The sequence below is a fragment of the Gracilinanus agilis genome, chromosome 3, assembly GCF_016433145.1.
Source record: "Gracilinanus agilis isolate LMUSP501 chromosome 3, AgileGrace, whole genome shotgun sequence".
In the NCBI taxonomy this organism is placed as follows: Eukaryota; Metazoa; Chordata; class Mammalia; order Didelphimorphia; family Didelphidae; genus Gracilinanus; species Gracilinanus agilis.
The window spans coordinates 617,198,552-617,220,415 of NC_058132.1; positions in this window are offsets into that span (position 1 = coordinate 617,198,552).

Consider the following 21,864-nt stretch of genomic DNA (forward strand, 5'->3'; position numbering starts at 1 on the left):
CTAAAGTGGCAAGTTGGATCAAATTGTTGCTTTGAAGTTCCTCCTGGATAAGTACAGCCTAGAAAGTTTCTGATTCTAAAAAAGGAAAGCCAAGATTTAGTTAAAATAAACAGACATCATTGAGGTTTACCTGAGAGGTGCCAATCTATGCCTAGGGTTTTTTCCCCTTTCAAAATTGGTCTGTATTATTCCCTTTGGATTTAATGACAAACAAAACCTTAGAAATTATTTTAAATCTTCACCTCCTACTTGATCCTTCTCCCCCTAATTCTATTCAGTATGATTTAATAAACACTTATGAAGAGGTCAGTCTATTCTACCCTTGGCACTAGACTATCCATTGGAGATACAAAGACAAAAATGAAAAAGTGCATACTTCGTTTAATCCTTCTAGTATCTATGCAAGTAATTAAATTCCCTTCTTCCCAAATAGCAATTATAAACAAAATAATGCATAAGAATTTTAAGAGGGAGGAGTGCAAATAACTGAGGATATCAGAAAAAAAAAGCTCATGTAAGAGGTGCATCTGAATGATGTTGTGAAGGAACTTAAAAATTCTAAAAGGTTGGAAGACAGGAAAGGATGGATTTCAGATATGGGGAACCACAAGTACACAGATATTGAAATGAGATGTGGGACAGTTATGTAGAGGAAAATGCTATTTTCCAGTGAAGAAACAGGAAGAGAGAGATGAATGATTTAGAATCAAAATCAATTAAGCAGCTGAGCCAAAATTCTGATTTAACTCCCAAGACTCCAAATGTGGGGTCTTTCTACTCTATCCCATACCACCTCTAGCTTGACATCTTTGACAGTTCTTTAAAAATAGCTAAATGTTTTTAAGTTTAATAAAATGGAAGAATATTATAAAAATTTGATAAATTATATAATGCATTTTCTAAGACTCACCTAATCCCCTATGGGATAAACAAATTTACTGTCATATAGAAGCAAATCTAAGGCACTGCTGGCAGCCAGTGGAACTGCAGGCATAGTGTCTTAACATAGATAGGGGTTTGTGACCTTTTCTGTCATAAACAGGCAGTTGAGTGATGTAATGTATAGAATATTAGAAGACGCTTCTTCCTAAGTTCAAATCTGGCCCCAGATATTTACTAGTTGCATGAGTCTAGGCACACCACTTATCTTTGCCTCAGGTCCTCCTCTTTAAAATGAGCTGGAGAAGGAAATGGCTAACTAGAACATTATTTTCTCCAAGAAAACCCCAAAAGGGGTCACAGAGAATCAGATGTGATAGAAAATTGAGTGAACAACAAAAATGTCATGGACCCCTATGACAATGTAGCAAAGTTCAGGGAGCCATTCTCCAAATATTATTTTTGAATGCCCCAAATAAATACCCAGGATTATAAAGTAATTTATGCCCAAATATTATTATCAAAATATAGAAAACTTTATGAAACATAAGTGAAGAGGGCTTGTCCTCAATTTCTAAACCCCTACAGTGAAGACAATACTAGAGTAGAAATTCTTGGAGAAATATTAAAAGTACAATACAAGTAGATAGAATAGATAATCACTTTGCTTCTCTATGGCTATTCCATAGCAATCCTTGAATCAGATTTTATATTGTACATTTACTATATATTCCAGCTATTTTTTCTATTAAAATATTCTCTTTACCTTATTAACAATAGTATGAGTGGACTATAGAATCGGTCACTAGAGTTAGAAGTGAATTCCAGGTTAATTAGTTTAACCACATTATCTAACAAATAAGAAATGGAAGTACTGGAAGTTATGATTTATCCAAGATCATATAGTTTGTAAAGAGCAGAGCCTGGATTTGAATCTGATTCCTCTGTCTCTGAATCTATCACCCTTTTCTCTAGACCTCTTATTGTTGTGTCATTTTAGTCATGCCTGAGACTTTGCAACTCATTTGGGATTTTCTTGACAGAGATACTAGAAGTAGTTTGCCATTACCCTTCTCTAGGTCATCTGACAAATACTGAAGCAAGGAGGGTTAAATGATTTCCCCAGGGTCACACAGCTAGTAAGAGTCTGAGGTCAGATTTGAACTCATGAAGATGAATCTTTCTGGTTCCATGCCTACTAGTCTATCCACTGTGCTACCTAGCTCTACTAGACCATAGTACCTTTAATGGGAAGAATTAAATCCTTCCATCCCATCCTATACTGTATAGATATATGTACTAAGACACTATTCTCTTGAAATGCATTTTCATGTGTTCAGTGCTCTAACTATTTTACACACTGCCCTTGATTACATAAAAGATATTCCAGCCCCGATCATCTTCTCTGTAAAATGTTCTAATCTGGCAAAAGTTCTCATGAACAGATTCATAAGGCTAATCAATAGGAAAGGAGGTTGTCAGGTCTAATCTTGGAATATAAATGGATCATGCATGGCTTAACCCTAAAGCAATAATTGCTGGGGAACAATTTCAAACACTTTTAATAAATTATTTTAAATAAAGGAGAAATATGACCTCTAAGATCACCTCGCTGTCATCTGGCCCTAAGAATTTGTGTTATGCCAGAAATCATTTTAAGATTATGAATATTAAGGTCTATTTTTAACATCAACTCTACTTTGTCTCCCCCTTTGTGAGGGGGAAGAAGGGAAGGCGAGGTGGTGGAGTGTTTTAAAATCCGGAGTATTAAGAGTTTTTATTTAATATTCTCTCTATCTTCCTCCACTCCCCTCCCACCAAGGAAGCATGTCCAACTTCGAGATGATGATGATAATGATGATATCAATTCGCACTTATATAACAGCTTACTTGGTATGGTAGAAAGAGCTTTGGCTCTAAGTTCAAATCATATCTTTGATACTTACTGCCTTGTGATCTTGAATGTCATAATTTCCTGGCCTCGGTTCTCTTTAAATTGAGAAAATTTGACTGGGACCTCTGAGAACTCTTTATGCACTTGATCTATGTCCTAGCATTGTAGGAATGGTGATAGATACAGCAGAGTGTATGGAGAGATCAACTTGGATAGAGAGAGAAAAAGAAAGTCCTGAGTTCAGATTTGAACCCAGGACCTCCCATCTCCAGGCCTGGCTCTCTATCTACTAAGCCACCTAGATACTCCTTCTGTATGCTTTTTGTGTGGATGTGTTCCAGTGGTTATCTGAATGTTCCCAAGAAGCACTATACTTAAAATAAATCTGGGTATAACGATATTTCTCTTCCTTGAGATCCAGAATTGAACTAACTCACCACGGTTTCTTACTAATTTACAAACTGCCTTTATTCATAGCCCTTCTAGTCTAACCCTTTGTTTTACAATTAAAGAAACCAAGGCTTAGAAAATGATTTCATAAAATTCTAGATCATACGTCTAGAAAGGGAAGAAGTACCTCAGAGCTTATCTAGTCCAAACTCTTCATTTTCAAGAGGCTAGTTGTTTAGTCATTTCAGTCTCATTCGACACTTGGTGATCCAGTTTGGAGTTTTCTTGGCAGAGATCTTGGAATGGTTTTCCATTTTCTTTTTTGAACTGCCATTTCCAGTTCATTTTAAAGATGAGGAAACTAAGGCAAATAGGGTTAAGTAACTTGTTCAGGGTCACATTTCTGAGGCCATATTTGAACTCATGAAGATGAATCTTCCTTATTCTAAGCCCAGTGTTCCATCTACCACCCCATCTGGCTGCCCCTCAGAGAGGTTATGTGTGGTTAAATTGCCCTAAGTCATTCAGGGATGAAGAGGCAGGAGGGGAGGGATTTGAACCCACATCATCTGACTCTAAATTCAATGAGGTTTTTTTTCCCCCATTGTGTAGCATTGCCTCTGTATTCTTCTTAGGGAGAACAAAGCCAGTAATTTTGTTCAGTGTTCCTATCTATTGATGGGAAAAAAAAATCAACTACGCATAGATTCCCATTACATGAATCCCCCTAGAAATAACTAAGAAGCTTTCTGCTGTCATACTCTAAAAACCTCTTCCTTATCTGCCTTTTTTGAATCAATAGGATACATAGCTATTTATAAGCAATCCCTATTGATCTTAATGAGTTTAATGAATAACGGATGAGCATAATAACAGAGCTAGATTTGTGAAGAAATAATTTCTTGTACAATAGAAGTTTGATACTAACTACCATGAGATAGAATATAATTAAATCACATTAATTCTCCAAGGTATCTGGCAATTGTCTGTGCCTTGCATAGATAAGAGGAGAAAAGCAGGTCTCTAGTTAGCCTTTGAGAAGACTTTGTAGTTATCTTTCAAAATAATTATTAGAGAAAATAGGACCAGTGTTGAGACTTTCCTAAGAGGTAAAATCATTTTTGAAAAATTTCTTAGCTAAATATGGAAATATGTGCATGATTTCACATGTATAATTGATATCACATTTCTTGCCTTCATAATGGGTGGAGAAGGGGTGGGAGGGAGAGAATTGGGAACTCCAAATTAAAAAAAATGATGTTAGAATAAATAAATAATAAAAATTTAGCAACTGACGGATGTAAAATTAATGGCAGGGTTTCACTTTATTTCCCTTTATACACACTGCATTCCAGCAAAACTGTATTGCTGCCTTTGACTTAGACATGCTGTCTCTCACTTCTGCACCCCCTACCCAAGGCTGGAATGTTCTTCCTCCTCATTTCTGCCCTTGGGAATCTTTTAATTCCTATAAGGTTCTTCTCACGTGCACCTTCTCCATTAAACCTTTCTTTATTTCCCTGGCTAAGACTGGTCTCTCCCAGTGCAAATATGCCTTCAGAATTTTCTTTGGAGCTCTTTTTCAAATAGTCCATCACAGTAAACATCTTTCTCTGTTATTTCTCTGTTAGCCTATTGTATCCCCTTTGCTAGAATGTAAACTACTGCAGGGCAAGGATGATACCATTTTTTTAAATCTTTGTACATATTGTGATAAATTCTTCGCTTCACAAATTTAGAACTGGAAGAGATCTGAGAGATCGTCTCCTCCATTTCTTTCATTTTATTGACAAGAAAATTGGGTCCCAGAGAGGTTAAATGATTTGTTTCACATCATTTTGTTGTTAAATTGTGTTCTAATCTTTATGACCCTATTTGGAGTTTTCTTGGCAAAGTACTATAGTGACTTTCCCAGGGTCACACAGCTAGTAAGTAGTCAAATTTGAACTCAGGTCTTCCTGACCCAAGGCTTGGCATTCTCTCGAGACTCTGTGCCACCTAGTGTTTCAAATTAAGGGAGTAAATCATAAAATCATTATTTAAACTCAGTCTTCTGATTCCAAAGCAGTATTCTTTTCAAATGAACCATGCTAAATAATAACTCTTTTTCCCATGACATTCACATTCTAGGAGGCCTTTGATATTTTTGACCTGAAATAAATGCATAACCTGAGAAAAGAAATCTCCTAAAGGTATAATAAGACTGGGGAAAATATGTTCTCCCCTCAAACCTGGGGTGAATGGGCTAGAATAGGGGCTCACCTTTTTCTAGTTGTAAATGCCTAGGACTGTCTGTTGAGACCTATGGATCCCTTCTCGGAATATTATTTTTAAAAGAATGAGATGAAATATAAAGGATTTCAAAAGAAAACAATTATAATAAATAAATTCTATTATATATGTTATACACACACATATATATACACATAGATATATATATATATATATCAATCAAAGTCACAGATCACAGGTTCACAGGTTAAGAACCCTTTGACTAAAGAAATCATGGGGTCTTTATATAAGGAGGAAGATGATACTCTGCTTGGATATCAGAGGTGTATTTTTTCATCCAATGGCTGTTCCTCAGTTGAATTCCTCTTTGCTCAGTTCTACCCTGTTCTCCTTATCTTAGTTGGTGGCCTCTTACCAATGCCCTTGGCAATCTGATAGTATCTGAAAGTATCCCATTGAGTGAGGACAGAGTCCAGAGTTTCTTTCCCATGGGCCAGTATATGAGGTTTTTTTACCCCTCCTATTGTCTCAGCTTGTATTATATTCACATCATAAATTGCAAAGTTGACAACAATGAACAACCACAGTTCCAAAGGGTTCATGATGAAATGCGACGTCTACCTCCAGATAGAGAGGCGATGGACTCAGAGGGCAGTTTAAAGTATATTTTCTTTTTTGATGTGGCTGGTGAGGGATTTGTTTTTTTTTTTTGACATACTTTTTTTTAAATGATTTTGTGTTTCTTGCCTTCTCAATGGTTAAGGGAGGGAGAGGTGTGTGAGAGAGATAATTTTGAGGCTAATAATGCAGGTGAGTGCTGACAAAAGCCAGAACTTTGGAAGTGATACTAAGAGAAAAAGAAAGGGAAGGGAAGGGATGAGAGAGTTCTCAATATATAACTGGGAGAACTTGACAGGATGTGAGGGAGATAGAAGAGTCAGCAATAACTTGGAAGTTTCAAACCTAGATGACTGGGAGAACGTTAGTTCTGACAATTGAAATAAGGAAGTTTGGAGGAAGGTTCATGGGCAGATGATGTGCTCTCTTTGGGCCATGCTCTGAAGCCAGAGATGGATTGTGCTATGAAAAGAAGACCCCAGCTTGTGGAGTAGGCTTTATGGGAAGGCTTTGTAGGTGACTTTATGGGAAGACAAAGATAAGAGTCAAAATGAATGGGAGGCATGAATGGATGGTGATTTCCACAGACTGGAAAGAAGATCCACAGCTATGAGACTGCAATTACATTTTAGTATTTTTAATACTTCTTTTACCAACCCCAATAGATGATATTTAGACCAAAGCTTTACAAAGCATCAAGTATGCTCATGTGAGATACTGCTATAGACAGGAAGTCAGCGTCACACTGTGGCTAAAGAATCAGTGTTGAAGACAGGAAGATCTAATTCAAGTCTTGTCTCTGATATATATGAGTCACAATCTCTCAGAATTCTAGAATTCAAAGAAGGTACCAACCTGCATTGTCTGAGGGAATTTCTTCACTTTATTCTTCCCTATGCCGAGAAAATCACAGGTCCAGTCCTTGTCCCACTATGCGCCAGTGCTCCAGATCACTATAATTTACTTCCTTGATTCATTTCTGTAACAGACACATCCAATAGGATCCTCTTGGAATGTAGCAATAATGGGTTACTCATGAAGGACTGTCATGGGGAAGAGGGATTAGATTTGTTCTCCTTGGTCTTGGAAGGCATAAAATGAATCAGTGGCAGAAGTTGTATCTAGCTAGATTTAGGCTTGATATAAAGAAAAAACTTGCTTCTAATTAGAGCTAACTGAAAGTGGAATGAGCTGCCTTGGGTACCTATTATCTTTAATGCAGTTGTGGTGATGAGTTATTTTTAATGCAGAATCTCCAAGAAAAGTCCAAAGGAACAGAAATCATTGGGAGATAATGTACAGGATATTTCCATATGGGCATCATCATCAACGATTAAAATGTCTTCTAAAATCCCTTCCAGCTCCAGTAGTATGTGCGCATGTGTATGTGTATATGTGTGCCTAGATCCATGGGGGGTGGTAATCTCATGCCCTCAGTTCCTTTGCTAGGCTGTATTTGTCTGGGAAATGAACTATGAACAAACAAATGTATAAGTTGTATCAAGCCACTCGATTGCTATACGTACAAGGTAAGCAGGCTGACTATAGGCAGACTCAAAGGAGACCTCGGATAGAACCTTGAAGCAATGTGGCACTGCAGACAAAATGACAATGGAAGCATCTCTGGGCAAATAATGGTGGGACCCATTTTAGTCCAAACCTTCTTCAGCCTTTTGATGGCCTCAGATCAGTATGATCACAGGGATGCCTTTGGCCCTTAGTTTCTGTGATGCCCTCCCTCTTCCCATCATTGTATCTATGAATGGATCTCTCTTCATTTATATGACACTTCTCCAAGGATGAAAACTTCCATTCAAAAAGAAGCAAATTTGCTCAGATGTCACCTCCTTTGGGAAACCTTTTCTGATACTCCCTAGGAGTTCTCTCCTCCCTAAAATTATATTAACTAGATTTCATAAGTATTGGGTCCTCTTTTATCCCCCAGGTAGAATATATACTCTTTGAGGACGATTCTGTTTTTTGTTTTGCATTTGTATCCCCAGCATCTGGCACATATAAAATGCTTAATAAAAGTTTTCAGAACTTAATTCAAATGCCCACAAGGGTAACTGAAGACTTGGGAGGATAGTGTGAAAGTCTGCAGGTTATCCACAAATTATTTTAGGTTCTCATCTACAATCCTAGCTTGGAACATCAAAGTCATGTCATCTTCCCATGCAAGGGCCAACAATAAAGATGGAGGCAGTAGGGTTAAATAGGAAGAGTCCTGGGCTTGAAGGAGAGAAAAAAAAAAACAAAACCTCTGGATTTCACTCCTTATTAGCTATAAGATGCACTCTTATTTTCTTCATTTGTACAGTGAAAGGTTGGACTGGATGATCTTTTTTTTTAAGTTCATTTATTTATTTAATTATTTTAGAACAGTTTTCCATGGTTCATGATTCATGTTCTTTCCCTCCCCTTCTCCCACCCCCACCCCCCCATGGGCTGGATGATCTTACTGGTTCCATCCAGTTCGAAAGCCCTAGCTTTTTGAAAATGAGAAAGAGTCCTGTCAATCTTCAAGATCATTGTAAGGCTCAAATGAAATTATTCATGTTTTGTAAATTTTAAGGTGCTCCAGATATAACTTATTCATGTGATGCAATTCCATTTAATTCAGCATTTATTTATTAAGGGTCTAGAAGCATTTATTTAGAGAATACTCTATGCCCAGCATGGTATTAGGCACAGTGAGGGAATCCAGTGATGTTTAAAAGCTTTAAAAAAGATTTGTGATCATATAGCTTTTATCTCACATGCATTTATATTTAATATATATTTATAATAAAATAGATTCATATTTAATTTCCTAAATTGGCAATTTGGTCCTATTAGCCATTACTTGAGTAAAAGAAATCACTTTTCTAGCTACTTTGGCTTGACTTTTGACTGCTGACTCAAATTCAAAGGATTATGGAATGTAATCCATTAAAAGGAATAGCAGAAGTCTCCTGCACAGAAAACAGAGCTTATTTATCACAGGCCTCCCTACTATACAACAGAGTTTCCAAATTCCTATTGGATAGGAAACAAAATATCATCAGGTCAATAAAATAGGAAACCTTTGTGAAGAATATATGGGGGAAAGGGACAAGATAAGAACACAGAGTTTTCCGTGGTTTGTAGCCACACTCTACAGGGACTGAACACTCCTGAGGTATGAGAGGATTATGTGTAGGGAGACCGCCTTCATGGTAGTAAACAGATTTTACATCTGAGAAAAGGGATTATGTTCTTTAGGCATCTGTCTTTACCCACCAGCTGAGGTATATGGAAATAGTAGGGACATGTTTTATCTAGGAGGAAAAAAAGAACATCCAATCAGAAATGACTTGGAAATTGGAATGTGATCCATTCTGTAAAAGACTGTGTTCATCTGAGCATGGTAAAATGGATTAGGACAAGTTCTTGGTTCTTTTGACTTCCCGTTTCTCCTTACCAATGGTGGCACTATGGCTGGTGGCCCTTATTTTAAAGAGATGCATTCAACATTCCCTAATTCAAACTTGCAAATTTGCAGAATAGATAAACTTGGATGTCACTGTCTGACTTAGGAAGGAGTTAAATAAGAGTCCTCCCAAGCCTTCTATAGTGATGAAAACCAAAGTTAGAAATTCAGGCAAATTAAGCATCAAAAAATAATTACTCCCAACACAATGACATGATAAGAAAAATATCATAGAATGCAGCCATCAGTAGAAGACAACAATGGGGAGAACCTAGAGAGAACAATGGGACTATTAAGGAAAATTTTAAAATGGAACTTCCCAGTTCTAAATAAAACAATTGAGTTCCTTCTTACATATCTTGGAACTCTTTTCCTGAATTTCTATTTTGCAAGAATCTGTATTGTAATTATTTTGGGGGATATCTTTTCCATTCAATGGAGTGTAAGCTCCCTAAAAGCAGGCTCTGTGTTGAATCCATCTTCATATCACCAGGACCTAGCATAATGTCTTGTTCTGGTTAAAATGTTTGTTGAATTGAATAGAATACATCTTTGGTAAAGTGGTGCTTCATCTCTGTTTGTGAACAAGGTAGAGAGGCCATTATGACTTGGAATGATGAAATCTTCTGGGCTTATCCAACTTAACTGCCCGAAAGAGGCAGAGGCTCAATAGCTGGAAATATTCAGTGCATTAGATTCACAAGGAAGCATTTCAGTTTTGAACTTTCGACACTTCAATCTATATTGCTAATGTGTTAAGATCTTTGGTCTTGGGTAAAGCATTCTGAGCAGGCTTGAGACAAGAGGGATTTTCCTCTCACTTCTTACTATTAAAAATCTGCTTATTAGACCTGTTTGTCAGTGTATGAAACAGAGACTATCTATTCTCTATCTCTAGTGAGGATAGAGTAAATGGCCACTGGCAGAAATTACAGAACCAATTATGGGAGTTTTGGATGACATTAGTCTTGAAATCAGAAAGTGTGAATTGGAGCAGCTGGGTAGTATAGTGGATAGAGCACAAGGCTTAGAATTAGGAGGGCCTGAGTTTGAATGTAGCCTCAGGCACTTCCTAGCTTTTGAGCTCATTTTAATTTTCTGCATTTGGAATATTGATTGCATTGGTAGGACTTCTTCTTATTTGGCCAGAGGATGAGGCTTTTCATCTCAAGTAATTATTTTTTGGATAGTCAATGAATAAATAAAAAATATTTTGTTAAGTATTACAAAGTGATAGGGCTACAAATACAAAGAACTGAGTATACCTATCCTGTAAGAGCTTACATTGTAATGAAGGGAGATGACACATAAGAGAGTTGCATTGAGGGAATTGTGCTCTGGAAGGGCACAGGATTGATGAGTTGAGCCAAAAAGGGAAGGAAATAAGTATTTATTAATTATCTGTTATGTCTAGGCACAGTGCTAAGTGCTTTGCAATATTATTTTATCTGATCCTCACGACAATCCTGGAGGTAGGTACTATTATTATCCCCATTTTACAGTTGAGGAAACAAAGGCAGACAGATTAAATGATTTGCCCAGGGTTTCACAGCTAGTAAATGGCTGAGTTGGGATTTGAACTCAGGTCTTCTTGACTCTACAACTCAGCACACTATATACTGCTCCATCTGTCTTCCTCTGAGCAGTGATGGGCAAACTACTGCCCATGGGGGCCAGATGCAGCCCCCTGAAATGTTCTATCCAGCAGTGTGACATTACTCCTAATCTGATGAATACAATGAGTAGCATACAATTCAATGAAACTTCGAAAGAGTTGCCGTAGAAATAGACTGACAGATGAGCATTTCCTTTCCTTTGGGCCCCTCTTTAAAAAGTTTGCCCATCACTGCTCTAGAGCAACAGGTAGTCTTACCCTTTCCAAAAGCAATAGATAGTAATGTTAATCTGATTTCTCAGAACAAGAGGTGTGGCAACTGAGTTATTTTGCAGTGTTGTGGAAAGAATCATTGGAGTACGAGGTGAAGGTCTCATTGAGAAAGAGTCTTTGGGAGGTATAGTAGCAGCTAGAACTAAGCATCATGGCAGGAACATGATCAGGATGAAGCATGTTAGGGGGTCCAGAGCTGGCTAGAACTAGTGGGCAGTACTAAACCAGGGAAAGAGTTTTCCAAGCTGAATGGCTTAGTCCATTTCTGAAATCTTCCATGAAGGATCTATCAGCTGCACTGGAGTCTTTCCCATTCTTTTAGTATCTTGTGAATGACAGTATACCTACCCAGGCTATCCTTGGTCCTAATATTTTTATATTTCTATTAGTCCTAAGTAGAAATCATATAGATAAAAGCTTTACATAAGTGTAAGCTATTAAATGAGAAATTTGTAAAAACAGAATAGAACCTGACATATAGTAGGCACTTAATAAATGTTTGTGCCTCCCCCTTCTCCCTATCATTTTTCTTATTATAAATAGATTGGAAGAATAATTTGATTCATGAAATTTTCATCATATATCTCAGTTTTGTGCAGCAAGCTTTTCAATGTATGTGAAAAAAGGAGTATTTGGGAAGAAAATAGAGAATTATTGAGTAATCCAACAATCTGAGATGGTGTAAGTAGGATTGAGAATGGTGCTTGATTAGTAAGTAGTATGCAAACTGTCTATATATTTTATGTTCTAGATGCGTCTATATTCTCTGTGGTATGCTGGGCTATGTACATGGAATATGTGTTGGGAATCTTCTCACTGTTTTCTAGCTGGGAAATTTCTTCTTTTACTTCTATGCCCTTGTATAGACTATTCCCATGCTTAAATTCAAGCATCTTTCCCTTCAAGACATTTTTTCTGATTTCGCAGTTGCTTGTGTTTATCATTCCAACTCACCATGTACTGGGAGGGTAGACATATACCCTGTCTTTACTTAATGGAGTAGGTTTTCTCCTCCCCCTCCCTCTTCTCCCTCTCCTCCTCCTCCTCCTCCTTCTCCTCCTCCTCCTCCTTCTTCCTTAGAACTTAGAACAATTATAAGGCAGAAGAACAATAAGGGCTGGCCACTGGGGTTGTTGCTTGCCCAGGGTTACACAACTAGAGAGTGTCTGAGGCAAGATTTGGACTTGGGTCTTCCCAACTTCAGGCTTAGCACTTTATCCACTGACTAGCTACTCCTAGAAATATAAGCTTTCTGAGGACAGGGACTGACTCACTTGTTTATTGGTATCTCCAATATCTAGCATAATGTTTGACATATCGTGGACATATATTGATTGACTGATGCAGCTTGGGGCATGATCTCTGGTCTTAGGGAAGTAAATTTATATTTCAGGGCCTCAGTTTCTTTCATTTTAAAATAAGGGTGTTGGACTAGATATCCTTTGAGGTTCCTTCCAGCTCTAAATCTCTGATATGATTTTCCATTGCCATAGAGAAGGAAGGAAAAAAATTATTAAGTATCTAGTATATGCTAAGCATATTTTATACTTTATTTTATTTGATCCTGACAAGACCTTGGGAATATTTTTATTATACCAATTTTATAATTGAGCAAACTGAGGCAGACAGGTTGAATGACTTGACCAGGGTGACAGAGCTAATGAGTCTCTGAGGTCACATTTGAACTCAGGTCTTCTTGACTCCAAGTCCAGTATTCTTTGCATTATGGAGTCCTCTACCTGCCTTTGGAGCTGGATACATATGTGAAAGGATTAGAGCATCTATATGTGCACATGATCATCTATGAGGATGATTATAAACTAAGGAGACTGAATTTTTGGAAACAAGGATATTGGAACTAATCAACTTATCAAATGATGGTGGACCCTTTTAGAGTAGTTTCCTTGGGAGACCATCACTTAACTTGTTTCTATTAAGTCATTTTTTCACACATCAGACCTCAACATTTTTTTTGAATCTCCCCATTGATGATGAGTCTCCATTTTTTGAGGCAACTTTTGAATCTTGAACATAACTTAAAGTCAATTGGTGTCAAGCCTTGTCAATCAGGGGTGCTCACCCTAGATAACATGCTTGGGTTCTGAAAGATAGGGGACCTTCAAATGATATATGGGGAGAAGTGATCGGTCATAGTTATGAATAGCTACAGATAATACTGTATACTAGGTGCTCTCTCTCTGTCTCTCTCTCTCTCTCTCTGTCTCTCTCTCTCCCTCCTCCTCCTCCATTTCTTCTTTCTTTCTTTCTTCTTCTTCTTCTTCTTCTTCTTCTTCTTCTTCTTCTTCTTCTTCTTCTTCTTCTTCTTCTTCTTCTTCTTCTTCTTCTTCTTCTTCTTCTTCTTCTTCTTCTTCTTCTTCTTCTTCTTCTTCTTCTTCTTCTCTTTGTCTTTTCTTTCTCTCCTCTGTGTCTCTGTCTCCCTGTCATTTCTTCTTAAATAATCCAGAACACCATTTAGCCACAAAATATTTTCTGTGCAATCTTTGGAATGCCTTTTTTGCTTGTACAGCCGGTTTCTCTTGTTAATCGTACATTGCTTAGACTAATATTAAGATTCTTTTACATTCCCTGAACATTTGTCATATGGGCAACACAGGGAGGTGGTATCAAAATGGTATGGAACCAAGCTGGGTTAGAGGTACTAGAGGGGATGAAGAAGGAGAAGGGACAAAGGGAGTTAGAATAGGAAAGCAGAGGGCCCCACAATGTCATAGCGAATGCACCCAACCAATGATGTATGAAATGAATGATTAAGAATTGATTTTAGGGGCAGGTAGTCAGAAATTTTATCTTATTTAATCTTTCTATCTCCCATAGAAAGCCAAGTGGCTGTGTTTATACATTTCATTTTTTTTTCTTGCTTTGGCACTAGTTTCACTAAGACCTTTGTGCTGGTGGGAAATGTTTTGCTTAAGGAGCAAAACTATCAAGAGATATTTTCCAGTATTCCTAAGTAATCTAAAAATTTGGTCTTTGAGGAATGATTTTTCACACAATCTAGGTGTCCTCAGAAATGTTGTGTGAATATATCATGGAATATATTGTGAATTTGGTTTATTTCAAGTAGGGACAACACGATACGATGAAAAAGACATTGGATTTGTATCCAGAAGATCTGAGTTTGAATCTTAATGTTGCTTCTTGTTACTTGGCCTCTTTCAGTTGTACTTTCTGAATCCTTGACATGTGGGCATTGGGCTACATGACCTTGGATGTCTCTTCCACCTCTATGATCCCCAAACCATTTTTCACACCTTTCATTACTTGGGTGATAGTTTGCTCCAAGAATGAAACTCGGAGTTATAGCTAGCATTGCCAATCTTCAGAATCCTAATTCTAATGTGGTCCAAATTCAGAGCTTCATTCCCTGGGAAAGGATTTTTGAATTCAGGGAATCACTTCCCCTTATCTTAGAGCCAGACTTACCAGAATATCTTTTTCAGTTTTATGTATGTCATAATCCATTTATGGCCATTTGCATTTTGAAATCCTTGTCATTGCATCAAAGTATTAATCCAAGTATAGGGCAGCTGTTCCAAAAATGGTTTGCTTGCTTCCTGAAAAGGCTTTTTACAGACAGTCCAGAAAATTGCTTAGAGTGAATATTGGGGTTTGCCTGGTTGCATTTTTTTCTTCTATCAGTGGCAAGGTCATACACTTAAAGGACTTCTTTCCTTTGCTCCCACCCACCACCTTTGTCCTTTTTTGACTCTCAATTGATTAATTTTATTAGTAGCCTATGTAGGGCCATGGAAGTCATTTGCTATTAAACACAAGTGTTGTAATTGCTAAAGGAAAATCCCACAGACTGTCTCCATCTGATCTCTATGTGAAAAGCAGAGTCTTAACGTTGAAAATCAAAAGCTCTACTTTGGATTAATCCCACTATTGCTAATGGTACCTCTTTAATTCTTGTAAAAACAGTACCTGATATGGAAGGAAAAAGAGGTCATGAGTTAACAAAGGAAATGGAAGTTCAGGAGATTTGGCTGTGGCTGAACATGAATGGTCCCAGCACATCAATCTCCATAACTAGATTACATTTCTTGAAGGCTACACTTCTGTGGTCTCAGTGGTCCCTAAAGGGGAAATTTAAGTCAAATAATCATGGAATTAGAACTCGAGATCTTAGAAATTATTTTATCCAAACTTCTTATTTTACAGATGATGAAAGTAGGGTCCAAAGAACTGAATGAAGGACTTGCTCAAGGTCACACAACTAGTAAGCGTGGGATGTAGAATATACATTAGGGACTCTAGAGCCAATAATAGTGGTGTGAAGGAATAGGGCAATAATCTCAGCAAGGCCAGATATATATTATGGGTTTTGTTTTATTTTTTGTTGGCAGGGAGGAATTGTCACAATTAGAGATACATAGGCTTTGCTTAGAAAATTATCCCCTATTTATATAATTTTTTTATTTGTCCTGTAGCCTCTTAGGCCCCCTTAGGATGAAATCCCTCTATCTAACTGGATCCCAGTATAGTTGAAACCAGAGTTTTTAAACTAACTTTGGGCTGGTTCTCTAATACTCTTTTAATATTCACAAGTCAATTTCTGGGTTTCTGGTTATTGGCATTCTGGTTAACCTGTCTGTTAGGTTCTCTTGATTCTGTGCCCTTTGAGGAAATTACATCTTCTACTGAACAGTAAGCAGCTGCTATGTTCATTTACTTCTCCCTTTTCCCTTATTTCAGAGAGAAAGGAAAGGAAACACCAACCAAGAAAAAGATATTCTGATCCCAGTGGCCCTCTTGGGAAAAACTGTGCCCCTTACTAATAAATATCAAAATAGGTATGAGGGGTGTGGTAACAGTGACACACACAAACACATATCCCTCTGAACTGAGAGAGAGAATGGACCAGGAAGTCAGCTGGATTGAATTACCCCTTTCCTCAACACACTTTATTTTCTTGATTTACTTCGGGATCTTCTAATAATTGCTTACCAATGTTGATAACAAAGGGGAATCCACTGGGCCCTCGTGAAATTGGCCTGCCTTGGTGCAGGACACTGCATGGAGGTCACTGTGTGATGATAGGTTTGTGGGCGCCTTCTGTAGTTTGCCATAATTGATAGGGTGACTCAGAGCTGTAGAGAGAGCTACTAAGACCCTGGGATAGCTCTGGAGGTCTCAGCATGGCGCCTTTACCTAGGCACTCTCCCTTCCTTGGCTTTTCATGATCACTCTTTCTTAGTTTCCTTTGCTTGTTAATTGACCATGTTCTACTCACTAATCATAGACATCATCCTAAAACTCTGTGCTGGACTTTCTCTTCATACCCTCTCTTGATGATCTCATCAGCTTCCATTGGTTCAGTCATCATTTCTATACAAATAACTTACAGACTTACATGGCCAACATTTCTGAGGAGTCTTAGACTCTTTAATCCTAGATTAGAACATTCTGCTTTAGTTCTGTAGTTATCCAGCCATATTCAATACAGGATGATTAAGAAAACAGCACCTCCTTGTGAATTCCTTTTCAGTATGTGGAAATGGAGCTTGGATCTTAGAGGTGGCAGTGCAGGGAGGGAGAGAGAAGGGAAGGGTTCATAGAATAGATTCTGGGGGTGTGACAGGGATTTTGGATGTTCTGTCATAGAATAGTGCTACTTACAATATTCCTAGGTCCCTCCTTACCTTCCTATTTTTCACTACAAGCCATAATCCTAAATATCTTTATTGATCCCAATAGAATCCTACGTATGGAACATTTGACCTCTTGGCTACGCTGGGCTATATCAATCGTGATTGGGCTTCTAGGACAGGGAGACAAAGGTTTTATCTTTGTCTGGATGAAATATGTGGGTGTGATTGTAAGCATAAGAGGCTATTTATATCATATGGGGATCACCTTCAGGGATCTGGTTTACTCATCATTTCAATTTATTTGGAAAAGTGATGAGTATGTTTTTCTAATAAATATTATGACATGATTATTAGAATTATAAGATTGATTTTATATAAGAGCATCATTTAAAAACATCAGTAATGGAACTATTTCGTTCCTCTTCCCCATCCTCAACTGCCCACTCACTTATCCCTAACCTCTCCAACACTATTCTCCAAATGTCCCACCCTAGATCTATCCACTGTGCTCTCTGGAATGTCTGCTCTGTAATCAACAAACTTGTTTTCATCTTAGACCTTTCCTCTTTCTCAAACTCTCCATCTTCTAGTTCTCACTGAAACCTGTATCCCTCCTGGTGAAAAGATACTCCTGGCTTCCCTTTCCATTCCTGGTTGTACTTTTACCTTTACCAACAAATTTTTGCTCCTTTGTCTTATCATTAATTATGCTTTGATGGACTCCAACTTTGGATTGTTCACACCATCTACCAAATTCAGGTACTGCTGAAAAGAACTGGAGAAAGTCATGAAATCATGATGACTGGGTGCACTATAAATTTATAGTCCCAACTGGACCCTTACTGCAGCAAGATAATGTTTTACACTTCCCTAAATAGTTCACGTTCCTATTTACCATGGCAACTTTTCCAAACTTTTGAAGTCATTCTGAAACCCCTTGAAGGACCTATTCCCCTCACTGTATTAGCTGTCCCATACTTCATTGAAACAATTGAAATAATTCTTTCTTCTTTTCTTCCTCTTCTCATCTCACATCACCCAGATTTTTCCCTTCATTATTGATTACTTTGCCCTTGTCTCACATAAAGCAATGCTTTTGTCTTTGCCAAGGCAAACATGTACCTTTCATCCTATCCCTTCTCATCTTTTCCTGTAGATTGTCTCCTTTAAATCATTCCCCCTTTATCAACTCCTCTATCTTCAATCTTTCCCCATTTAATGGCTCTTTCCCTACTGCCTATAAAAAACATCCATGTTTCTTCATTAAAAAGAAAGACCATTACCTGATCTTGTCCTCCCTTCCAGCTTTAATCTGTCCTTTTCTTCTCAGTTAAGCTCCTTGAGAAAGCTACCTAGACTTGCTGCCCCCATTCATTTCCTTTCATTTGATTCTTTAAAAACATTTTTTCCCTCTCATTTGATTCTTAACCTTTTTCGGTCTGAACTGATGATTCTACTGAAACTGCCCTCTCCAAAATTATCAATTTTCCTTTAATTACTAAAATTTTATGGCTTTTCCCTCTTCTTCATCCTTCTTGACTTTTCTGAAGCTTTTGACATTTACTCTTGGATAATTTCTCCTCTTTAGGTTTATAAAACGCTGCTCTCTTTTAATTCTAATCCTATATGTCAAATTATTTTTTAGTCATTTTTTGTTGGATTTATATCTAAGTCACACTAAATATGGGTGTCTCCCAACTCTCTGGTCTGAGTCTTTTCCTTTTCTACTTCTATACTAGCTCACTAGTTGATCTCATAAGTTCCCATGGGTACAATTGTCATCTCTGCCAATACATCTGACTCCTAGATCTGTGCAAATATCTCTAATCTTTTTCCTGAGCTCCAGTCCACATTGTGTCAACAAGTATTTATCAAGTGTCTGCTATATGCTAGGAACTTTGCTGAAGCAATAGGGGTTCAAAGAAAGGCAAAACCAACAATAATAAAATAAGCAGAGAAAACCCAGCTCCTGAGCTCAAGGATCTAATGGAAGTCTAATGGAAGTCCCTTTTTCATCTTTCCAGTCTTCTTATACTTTATTCTTCTTCACATACTTGGATTCAGCATTACTAACTTTTTTACTGATGTTCCTACCACTCTTCATCTCCTATGCCTTTCCACTGGCTTGCCTCCATCTCTCCTTATTTCTGCCTTCTGGCTTCCTTCCAGACAACTCCAATCCCACCTACTGCAGGAGGACTTTCTAGGTCCCTTACCTAGTTACTAGAGCTTTGCCTCTGGGATTATCTTCCATTTTCATTGTATTTATCTTGTATATACAGTTATCTGCATGTATCTCTTCCCTTAGAATGTTTGGTCCTTGAGGGCAGGGACTATAACTTTGTGTTTTTTGTACTCCTAATGCTTAGGACAGCATCTGGATACAGAAAGCACTTAATAATTTTTTTGACTTACTGATTGATTACCTCCCTTCAACCCTTCTTCTTCAGACATTCTTAATGACCTGAATGGAGATTTGCTCTGCCCCATCTCCTATCTCCCTCTCCCCAACTCCTAGACTTGGAAACTCATTCATTGCTTTCTTTTTATTTTTAAGGTGTCCTATTTTTATTGATGGGTAACTAGTTGGCACAGTGGATAGAATGCTCCAGAGTCAGGAAGACTCTTCTTCCTGAGTTCAAGTCTAGTCTCAGACCCTGACTAGCTGAGTGGCCCTGGGCAAGTTACTTAACCCTGCCTCAGTTTTCTCATCTGTAAAATGAGATAGAGAAGGAAAAGGCAAACCACTCCAGTATTCTTGACAAGAAAACCCCAAATGAGATCATGAAGAGTCAGACATAACTAAAACAACTGAACAACAAATATATTTTTTATTTTTATTAAGGTCTTTTGTCCCTTCTTCCACCCAGTTCAACAAATCAAACTTTTTAGCAAAGATGAAAAAAATAAAGAGGAAAAAAAGGCCAGTGAGCTAAATTAATCAACATATCTATGGTGTTTGATAGCATATGCTCTATTCCAATCCCTTAGTTTCTCACCTCTATGATGAAAGGAAAGAAGTACATTCTCTCAACTCTCTTCATTGGTCAAATCTTTCTCTTTTCATGGCTCTGAGCTCAATGAGAAGAGCTGAGGGTCCAGGGGCTCTCCTAAGAAATTAAAGTCATTCAGTAAGGGAATAGAGCAAGCTCCTGAATCTCTGGGCTGAAGCCCAAGTCCTTGCTCTGATTATGAGAGAAAATCAGATAATCTCTGTGAATGAAGGCTGAGCTCTTTGAGTGCTCACAGCATTATCATTATCATTGAGGTTGTTCCCTGTCATTCTCTATATCCCTCCAGGAAATAATGCATATTTGTGTGAGTTCTTTTTTCCCCAGCCACATAATCCATGATGGCAGATCCCTTGACTCCTACCCACCCTATTAAGATGCCACATTGGCTACATCTTTCTATCTGCCACTTGCTTGGATACTAATGTGCCCCTCAATTTATGTCTCTGTTTCCCTTCTGCCGAACATCTTCAAAACATGACTTCCTAACTGAGTTATGCTGTCAGTGAGGTTAAGGGAGAATGCCAGGACTGCTGTGTGGCCCAGCTGGGGGTTAACATTGCAAAGCCACAAGTCACAATCCCAACAGGGGGTGCCACAGACTTGAGAGATTGACAAGGGCAAAGAAAGTGTTTGCCAGTCAGGGAGAAAGAGGATTTAGGAAGGAAGGGGTAAGTTAAGGGAAAAAAGAGAGCCCTAGAAGTTATTGGAAATCACTGGATCTTAGCCCACAGAATGGTGCCTGCCCACAAGTGTTATTCATGGAGCAATGCCTAAACTACAAGGCACCAGAAAACAATGAGCTTCTAAGTCAGATGCTTAACAAACTAGCCAGGCTTCCATTATTATCCAGAAACCTTGGCTTGCTCAACTGTACAGTATCAACATTTGGCTTGCCATCACCTAGAATGTGTGGTGGGAACCATTTTCGATACTTGAGACTGGAGTAACTTTAGCCTTGTTTAGAGAAGAAATATTTCTACCCTATTTGTTGTTTGTGTGCAAGAAGCCCCACTTACATACTCAATTCAATACACTTTTACTGATCCCCAGTACCAGATGTAGGAGAAATTGAATTCAATGCTTCCAGCAACTTGAGATTGGACCGCAAGAAGGAGAATTAGAGGATGGGGATGGGAAAGAGTTGTATGGTTTAGAACTATACCAAGACTTTTGGGACATCTTGTATATCAGTTAATTAAATAACAATGGACAAATACATGAAAAAAACCCAACATTTCCTTATTTTACTGATCCCTAGGTACTAAATGAATTCTTAATTCCAGATGGAAAAAAATGGGAAAATCATAATCTTATTTTGCACTCAGTCCTAGGAAAACCATACCTGGAATATTATGGTTGGTTTTGGCTATCGTATTTTAGGGAGATTATTGATTAGCTGAAGGAAGTCCAGAGACAGGTGATCCAGATGATGATACTAATAATAGTATTTATATAATGCTTTACGGTTTGCAAAATGCTTTGTAAATATCATTCCATTTTATTCATACAACAACCTTGAGGTAGGTTCTATTATTATCCTCATTTTGTAGATGAGGAAATTGAGGTGGCCAGAGTTTAAGTGACTTGCTTGGGGTCACACAGCCAAAACAAATCTGAAGCTTGATTTGAACTCAGATCTTCCTCACTTCAGGTCGACTCTGCCACCTAACAGCCACTTTAGAAATGGAAAGAACTGGAGACTCCTTGAATCAATAAAGGGTGTTCTGCCAGGACAATAAACAGATTATATAAAGGACATGATGGCTCTCTTTAAATCTCTTGAGGCCCATTAGAGGGAGTATGGACCTACCCCAATTAATTTGCTTGGTCCTAGAGCACAGACCTCAGAAAGATCAATCAATCAGTTAAGCAGCAAACATTTATTA